Source organism: Gastrolobium bilobum, unplaced genomic scaffold, assembly GCF_033153095.1.
Source record: "Gastrolobium bilobum isolate Gb01-03AN ecotype WA unplaced genomic scaffold, APGP_CSIRO_Gbil_v1 utg132350, whole genome shotgun sequence".
In the NCBI taxonomy this organism is placed as follows: Eukaryota; Viridiplantae; Streptophyta; class Magnoliopsida; order Fabales; family Fabaceae; genus Gastrolobium; species Gastrolobium bilobum.
In genome coordinates, this window is record NW_026898455.1 from 6,883 (window position 1) to 17,244 (window position 10,362).

Genomic DNA, 10,362 nt, shown 5'->3' on the forward strand with positions numbered 1-10,362 from the left:
CTTTACACTGACGCCTTCGGGTAGGGGCTAGGGTGTGTGTTGATGCAGTTGGGCAAAGTGATTGCCTATGCTTCGAGGCAGCTGAAGCCTCATGAGGAGAACTACCCTACTCATGACTTGGAGTTGGCTGCTATTGTGTTTGCTTTCAAGATTTAGAGGCATTATCTTTTTGGTTTGAGGTTTGTGGTGTTCAGTGACCACAAGAGTTTGAAGTATCTTTTCGATCAGAAAGAGTTGAACATGAGGCAGAGGAGATGGATGGAGTTCACGATTGTTTGACACTATTCTGACTCCGGTGTTCAATAGGCCAAATTCAAGTATACTCAGGCCAACAGTGGAGGCAAACAATTTTCTGCCGAAGCCATCTTTGATTACTTTGGTGGAGAGGGCTCAATTTTCTGGTGCTGAGGAGGAAGACCCTCATGAGTTCATAGATCGATTTCTGATGATCTGTGACACTACTAAGCATAATGGAGTGTCTGCTGATGCTATCAGGCTCCGACTGTTCCCTTTTGTTGTTAAGGGAAGAGCTCTCAGATGGATAGAAAGGCAACCAGCTAATAGTATCATGACATGGGAAGACTTGTCAACAAAGTTCTTTGCCGAGTTCTTTTCTATGGAGAAGTACAACCAGCTGGTGAATGAGATCACAAACTTCTGCCAGCTTGAAGGAGAATCGCCGTGTGCAACCTGGAAAAGATTCCAGGAACTTATCCGGAAGTGTCCGCACTATGAGGGAGATGATGACAGAAAGGTGGCAATTTTCTTTAATGGCATCTCTCCTGAAACAAGGCTGGTGATTAATAGTACAGCTGGAGGTTCTATTCGGCAGAGTACATCTGAACAAGCTATTGACTTGATCAAGAAACTGGCAAGAAATGAGAATGAGATTTTCCCAGTTCAAGCAAGAAGAGGAGTGATAAAGCTGGAAAACAATGAGGCTATGCTTGCCGAACAAAAGTTGTTATCCAAAAAGTTTGACAGCTTGAATGAGAAGTTTGAGAAATTGCAAGTGTCCAAGGTTCAATCAACTTCTATGATGTGTGAGTACTGTAGAGAGGCTCACGAGTCTATTGAATGCCCTACTCTAATGGGTGATAATCCACAACAGTTGCAAATAAATGGGGTTTGGTATGAGCAGAAGCCCCAACAAAATTTTCCAAGAAATCAGAATTTTCCTGGCGGAAATAATTTTCAGAGGAGAGGTCAAGGAGGTGGTCTTGACTATAGTTCCAACAACTATCTGCAACCTCCTCCTATTCCACAGAAGGAACCTTCTGATTTGGAGAAGTTAATTGGACAAATGGCTCAACATTCTAATGCTTTCATAGAGGAGACTAGAGCCAATACCAAGAACATAAATGCTTTCATGGAGGAGACTAGAGAAAATACCAAAAACACCAATGCCTCTATTAGGAACTTGGAGAATCAAATTGGCCAACTGGCTAAGGAATTTGCGGAAAGAGCTCCAGGTACCTTCCCTAGCAATACAGTTACTAATCTCAAGGAGGATTGTATGTTTGTCATAACTAGAAGTGGTAAAGTGGTGGCAGCTCCAGAAAAGCCAAGCACAAATATGGAAGCTAATGAGAAGCTTAAGGCAGTAGAGGAGCCCGAAAAAGAAAAAGCAAAAGAGAAAGTTGAATTGAGCCATGAGTATATGAGAGCTATGGCACCCTATCCTGACAGATTCAAGAAAGATGCCCATAAGCAACATTATGAAAGGTTCCTGGATTTATTCAGAAAACTTCACATTAATATTCCATTTGCTGAAGCCTTGGCTAATATGCCAAATTATGCTAAATTCATGAAGGACCTTTTATCAAAGAAGCACAAATTACAAGAGTGCCAAACGGTAGCACTTACTGAGGAGTGTAGTGCTATCATTACAAGAAAATGTCCTCCTAAACTTCGTGATCCTGGAAGCTTCAACATTCCTATTGAAATTGGTGACACAAAAATCAGCAGGGCATTATGTGATCTTGAGGCTAGCATTAATTTGATGCCTCTTTCTGTTTGCAAATCCTTAGGGATCACCGAGTTGAAGCCTACTTTGGCATCTCTTCAACTTGCTGATAAGTCTTTAAGAAGGCCTAGTGGTATTATTGAAGATGTTCTTGTTAAAGTGGACAAGTTCATCTTCCCTGCTGATTTTATGGTGTTGGACATGGAAGGGGGAGCTGAGATGTCTCTTTTGCTGGGTAGACTTTTCTTAGCTACATCTCGAGCACTGATTGATGTTGAAAACGGGAAGCTCGAGCTAAGAATGAATTGAAAACTTCACATGCATATTAAAAGCCATTACACATAAAGCTCAACAGCATTCAAATATCCAAAGCATGTAACACAGCATGCATATAACCATACCCCCATGAGACATGGTGGAACCAAACCATGGCTAAACCAAGGACACGAAAGCTTACCTTGCAAGCTCACTATCCAATGCCAAGAGTCCAACCAATCCTCAAAGTCCAAACACAGCAGAATCACAATCTGATATGGACCAATAATAAATCAATAAACATGCACTACAAGCATTCAACAAAAGACGACGCCTTTCCTTTTACGTTTTACGTCTTAAGGCTCACACAAAGCCACAAGTCCTTAATCACTTGATTCTGACTTAGTTCAAATAAAACAGAAGTTCAACTTCATCAATCTAGGGTCCACAAACCCCCAATAGCCTACTGTATGAACAGTGCAGCTACTGGTCTTCGAAATCCCAGAATATCCAGATATTCCTCGGGGACATATCCGGATATTCTTCGGGGACATATTCAGATATCCAATATGTGAATATTTCACATCCCATGTCCAGATATTTCCAGAGAAATATCCAGATATTTCGCGACAGAATGGAGTTTGCAATTTCGCGAAGATATCCTTCCAAGGTTCCATTTTTAACACTTCCAGAAGCTTAAACATGCATCTTCAGGTCCATTTAGGTTCAAATGACAGTTGGTTACTTGTTTAATTCATTGAGCATGCCAAGACACCTCTTTTAATCATCAAAAGACATGATCAAGGTTGGTGACACTTACCAAAGCTCAAAACAGAGCAAGAATGGCTCTTGGAGCTCACCACACAGCCTCTACAGTTTTGACTTGGTCCCAAAACGAAAAAGACAACACAAGCTTGGACCTTTCAACACAAAGGAAGCTCCTTGGAGCTTCACAAGCCAAGAACAAGACTCTCACCACCTCAACTCAAGAGGACAACCCCTCCAACTCTCACAAACAGCAACCCCAACTCAGAACAAGGCCAACAACACAGCCCCAAAGCTACTCTCACCCACACCAAATTGTTTAGGAGAAGGATTTGTGAAGGAAGCTGCCTCAAAGCTCAAGAAATGGAAGAGGAAAAACAATGGAACAGTACTCAGCAGCTGACCAGCCCCAAAACTCACGTAGGGAATGTGTTATGGCCTAAGGTTTTGTGCTAACAAGCCTATATATAGCTTTAACATTTAAACACACAGTATTAACTTTAATTTCTACGCTTAGCATTTTAATCCCAAATTCAGGATTCTTAACCTACTCAATTTTACAAGAATTAAAATATTTTTCTTATATTTTTCCGAGCTCCTTTCCGGTACGCGCATTTCATAGCCAGTACCAGTTTCTGGCACCAGTTCTCATTATTTTAACTTGAAACTCATTTTACAAGTCCTACATATTATTCTAGTAATTATCATGTACTTATTATAATTTTTCGGGATACTTTTTCGGTACGCATTTATACCGACTAGCAGAACCGGTATTTTCACTTTTCGTCAGAAAAACGACTTTCAACATTATTACTCAATTACTATAATTATTAGAGCCTCAATATAATTATTAGGGTCAATTATGGAATTATCTCATTAAACTCATAATTAACTGATTAATTTTCTTAATTAACGGTTCGGGTTCTTACAATCATCAAGTGCTCCGCATGCTCCTCCTTAGTCTTGGAGTAAATCAAAATATCATCAATGAAGACGATCACAGAGAGGTCCAAATAAGGCTGAAAAATTTGGTTCATGTAGTCCATGAACACTGCGGGTGCATTGGTGAGTCCAAACGGGATCACCAAAAACTCATAATGACCGTATCTCGAACGAAAAGTGATCTTAGGGACATCCTCCGGCTTCACCCGAATCTGATGGTATCCAGACCAGAGATCAATCTTCGAGTACACGCAAGTACCCCTGAGTTGATCAAACAGATCATCAATACGAGGGAAATGATACTTGTTCTTGATTGTCACATTGTTCAGCTGCCTGTAATCGCTGCATAATCGCATAGTCCCATCTTTCTTTTTCACGAAAATGATCGGTGCTCCCCATGGAGACACGCTCGGTTGGATGAAGTCTTTCGCCGAAAGATCCTCTATATGCTTCTTCAACTTTGCCAACTGTGGTGGAGACATCTGATATGGAGCTAATGCAATAGGTCCAACACCAGGCAACAAATCAATGGAGAACTCTATTCCCCTTTGTGGCGGAAAATCAGGAATCTCCTCAGGAAACACCTCGAGGAATTCCTTCACCACAGGAATGCCAGTGATATCCCTCTGTGTCCCACTCACCAAAACTCCTAACATGACATATGCAAATGCCCATGCTCTTAAGGCTCTCCTAGCCTGCAACACTGAAATATAAGGCGAGGAACTGTCTGTGGAATCTCATGGAGACATCACCACTCGCTTTGCACAGCAATCAATCATCACACAATTCTTGGACAATCAATCCATGGAAAGGATGATCTCCAAATTAGCCATCGGCAATCTTATCAGATCTACCGAGTAGTCATGACAATCTAACTGAAACACGACATCTCGATGTACAATGGAGGTATCACACTTTTCTCCGGTGGCGATGGTCACCCGCAACGGTGGAGAAAGCATAGAACTGGGCAACTCAAGCCCCACAACAATCGGGGTTGCAATGAAAGAATGCGTAGCTCCGGAATCAAACAAAACATCAACAGCAGATCCACCAATGGAAACAGTACCTCTGACAAGGTTCAGAGCTTTGTCCGACTGTTGTCGATCCAAGGTGTAAACACGACCAGTGGTTGGTGGCACTGCAGGTGCCACTGTAGGTGGAAGGGGAACCATCTGTAATGGAACTGTCTGTACTACTGCAGCTTTCGCCGTCGAAGAAGGGCAATCTCTGGAATAGTGGCCCTCCTTGACACACTTAAAACAAATCAACCAGCCGGTAGCACACGTCCCAACATGGAATTTATCACATCCCAAACATCTGGGAGTATGAGGTCTAGCTGAACTCCCCTAAGTAGAAGTCCTCTTGAACTGGCTAGGCGCCTGCCTGGCAGCCAACTGCTTCCCTTTGCCTTTTCCAGCAAACTTCTTGTCCTTCCAGAAAGTGGAACTACCAGTTCCTTTTACCTTAGCTACTTTGGCCCTCTTGGCCTTGCTCACAATACAGACATCCTCAATGTCCCTACACTGCTGTACCATTGTACCAAAGTCTCTATATGCAACACCAGCAATACGATCTGCGATCTCCTAATTAAGTCCCCTGCGGAACTTGGAAGCCAAGAATGTTGGGGTCGGCATAACAATCCAAAAATGTGCAAACTTGACCAGTTCATTGAACTTGGCCAAGTACTCATCTACAGTCAACGAGCCCTGCACCAGACGGTCAAACTCTCCATGTTTCCTCTCCTGCGCATCATAGGGAAAGTATCTACCCAGAAAGCTGTAAGTTGCCTTTGTAGGCCATGAACATAAAAGAGGGAACAATTAAATTTTTTTTATGCGGAAGAAGCAACCTTTGCCCACCCTCAATCTTGTTTAACCCATGAATCATGCAATAGACATGTTAGGGTTTAAAGTAGATACCTTTATTCGGATTATTATTCCTGATCAAATGCGTTCTTGATCAATTCTTCAGACTTGAAGAATACAAGTCCTCCGATGGAAATTCACACCACCTTGTTGTCTTGTAAGAGAAGAACACTTCTTTGAATGTCCAATCTCCTTCCATGGAGGTTTCTAGACTCAAGAGAAGAATAGGGATTGGGTAGTGCCTTTGGTTATTCCAAGAGAGAGATAGCCGCCACACTGATGTGTGTGTTGGCTAAGGTTTCAGTGGAGAAAATTAGAGATGAAGAAGAGATACGAAATAAAGGAAGAAGATGGGCTATATATAGATGTGGCAACTCATTAACCTAAGACTAGGTCAAATCAGCGCCCTCATCAAATCCCAATCTTATTGGATAATTTTCTTAATTTTATCCAATCAATCCAATTGATTGGTTTCCCTAATTTCAACCATTTAATTTAATTAATTGGTTTCTTTAATTTTATCCAACCAATCCAATTGATTGGTTTCCTAAATTTCAGCCAATTAATCTAATTAATTAGTTTTCTTAATTTTGGTCAATCAATCCAATTGATTTGTTTCCCTAATTTCAGCCAATTAATTTAATTAATTGGTTTTCTTTAATTTTGGTCAATCAATCCAATTTATTTGTTTCCTCAATTTTAGCCAATTAATTTAATTAATTGATTTCCTTAATTTTGGTCAATCAATCCAATTGATTTGTTTCCAATCAATCCAATTGATTTGTTTCCTTTATTTTCTCCATCTTCAATAAATCTAATTTAATGACTATATTTAAATTCCAATTTTCAATTCAAAATTCAAAATTAGAATTTAAATTATTTTTATTTAAATTCAAATTTCAAATTCGAAATTCGAAATTGGAATTCAAATTAATTTATTAATTTTACATTTAAATTAATTAGGTTACATCATGGATCAAGTCCAACTTCACTCATGATGCCACCTACTCTCTCTTGGCCTAATATGTGGGCTTTTCCAACATAGGCCCATTATGCCTTATTGGGCCCAAAACACATATGCTAGAATTCAAGACAACTTAAGGTGTTTGTGTGCGACCCATCAGGTCCAACATAGACATTGACATAAATGGGCTTGGGCCCATTAGGCCCAATCCATCTAATGACAACACAGAGCACTAGCAACGCTTTGTTGTCCCAGAGCTAGTTGAGTTCATCGAATGATCAACCTGTTATACCTATTTGGTTACCGTGTGAATTGTCTTTCCGTCTCGGTTATCCATCCCATTGACCTAGGTCAAGGAAAACGTATCAACCCTTGCGGTGTAGGGTTAGCTTTTACCGAAACAGGAAATCTTCATTTATGGACTCTAAAGAGAGGGCCATCTCATGACTCCTTTACTATGCATAGATTCCCGAGTCCCGTAAATGTCATCCTGGTTTTACCGGTCTACGGATAACCTAATCTCTCACAGAGATTGACGAATTCCTTTAGCTTATCACATTAGCCCTGAGTCCTTAGGGCATGCCCAAGAGTATACCTACGAGTCTCCATTTTTCAGGCATACAAGATATACAATCAAAGCAAGTCTTCCAGAGCACAGGTCTATACGACAACGTCAGGTCTAAGGAAAGACACACCCAAATAATAAGAGACATTACCTATTGATACTATCTGTGAGATTTCCTTGTAGTGTCTCTTTGTGGGTCAGTTCAGTGCGAGCTATTCTCCAATAGGTCTACCCACGAGTCAGCTAAGACATCTCTATGTCTGCAGCTCACGAGCACTCTACCTTGCATCTCCATGCAAGTAGCTGAGTCGTGCTAGTCTTACCCGAGATAACCAATTCCCATCATCGGTATCTCTAGACTAGGAACATATTTCTGGCAATGGACGTGTGGTGTCATTGAGCCCTCATGATCGTGATCCCTATCACAGATCCTCAATGTGACACTCGTTTCGTTCCAAGGGCTTTATCCAGTTACTCATATTCAATATTTGAGACATGCAATATGAAACAAGATAAATAATGCTTTTATTCGTAAAAATATATTCATAACAAGACCATCTGACTCTCAGATTGTCTCTAGGAGACCTATGTACTAACAAAAGCAATCCTCAAAGAATGACCATGTAATCATATGACCCTGCATCTTATAGACGTGAGAGGTGTTTGTCCATTACTCATGAGCATCTCCCTCCAGCATATAAGTCGCAAACATCAACTTCTGAGGATCAGTGCACTGCATCACCCTGAATATCTTGTCCAGGGCCTGAAGCCATCTAGCAGCAGCAATAGGATCATAAGATCCATCGAAAAAAGGTGGCCTATACTTGCGAAAAGCATTCAGCCGACGGTCGATAATATCACGGTCCTCAGCTGGTTCAAAGTAGGGTTGCATCATCCCAGTAAGATGACTGGCACCCTCAATGTGACTCTGACTCTCATCCTGATGACTGGGTGGAGGCGGTTGTGGTGGTGGCGGTGGCGGTAAAGGTGGTGGCGGAGGATACTGGCCACCAGCAGGACCAGTCCTCAACTCCTCCAACATGACCTTCATCATGGTCATGTTTGCCAGAAGGTTCGCCTCCAACACATCCTTTGTAGCTTTACTGTTCGCCTCTCTGACGGCGGCCAACATACATCATGTGGCACAAGTTACACAAAGAATGAGTTGATCAGGCCCACACAATGTGGCACACATACATCATCGTAGTAAAACCCAAAAGAACATAACAGTCAAGACACACAACAAAACATCCTAAGTTGTTGCAATACATACAGGCTTTTCCCTAGAAAGTGCTCTGATACCATAAAATGTAACACCCCGTGTATACCCGATTTGTTATCATATCATCGTATTAAGCATCGCTTAATTAAAATGCGGAACTAACTTTTTTACTTTCAATTATGATGTCATTATTATTACCCAAGTTGATTACTTAATTCATTTTCAAAACATTGCCTGTATGTGATTGCAAATAAACAACTATCTATACTGAATAAGGCAACAAAGCCCAACAGAGTGTCAAATCATATAACAATTTAAAGACAATAAAATATAAGTCGGCATCCAAGCAGATCAGCATAACATGCATAAACAGTCAACTAAGCTCCAGCCTTCTGCCGCCAGAGGTATCAGTCCCCGAGTTACTTGAACCTGAAAATGTGTCCCAAACGTGGGGTGAGATTTCTAAACAGAAATCTCAGTAAGACAAGGGGTCCTCAAGGACGTCTCAACCCCAAGCTCACTTACATGTGCAATATAAGTTCTAAAAGCAGTATAATAATATAAGTTCCAAAATCAGTGCAATGCAGCATAATATCATGTCATGTGTGTCAAAATCCTACTAGCCAGAGAACATGCAGGAATTACATACGTCTATAACCTACAATCAGTGCAAGACGCCACTTGCACCCACCCACAGAATCACCATATTGTATGACGCCACATACTCAAGCTTACCGTCTAGGTGGAACAACACATGCATATCATAAAGCACTTGCACTTAACAGCTCAACGGCATTTCAAAGATCAATACATGAAAACACACCATGCACATAAACCATCCCTCTATGAGTTATGGTGGAACCAACAATGGCTAAACCGAGGACACGAAAGCTTACCTCACAAGCTAACTATCCAATCAAGAGTCCAACCAAGTCCAAGATCCACAAACAGCACTCTCACAGTCTGTTTATACCAACAATCATATCAATATTCAGGTTCTAATAGTCTATGACATAAAGACCATGTTTTCCTTTTACATTTCATGCCATTAGGCTTCTCACAAAGCCATAAGCCCTTAATCTCATTGATTCTGACTTAGATTAATTATTACAGAGGTTTAACTTAACCAATATAGGGTCCACAAACCCAAAATACAGTTCTGTATGCACAAAACAGTCACTGACATGAAATTCTCAAAATATCCGGATATTTGTCGAGGCCATACCCGGATATCTCGAACCCCATATCCGAATATCAATATCCGGATATCATATTCGAATATCAATATCCGGATATCAATATTCGGATATTTCGCGACAGAATGCAGTTTTGCATTTTCGCGAAGATATCACTCAAAGGTTCAATTTTTACCTTTATTATATGTCCAAGAATCCATTTTTAGGCTTATATGGGTCAGTACACATACCAATTACTTAACAAATTCATTAACATGCCAAGACTCAACTTTTAAATAAAAAAAACTCATGATCGAGGTAAGGAATGCATATCAAGCTTCCAAAATAGAAAATGAATGCTCTTAGAGCTCACTATGTAGTTCCCAAGGTTCTGACTTCAAGAAGCACGAAAATATGTAGCAAGGTTGACCCTTTCTTCACAAATTTCACTACTTGGAACTTGAACAACCAAGGAAAAGGCTCCAAAACCACAACCCAAGAACTCAGCCCCCTCACTCTCACTAGACATCAACCAACACTCAGGAATGATGCAACTTTTCCACTCACAACGATAGTTCACACTCACCCAAAGTGTTTTGATGAAAAAAAATGGAAGGAAAGGTGGTCACTTGGTGATAAACCC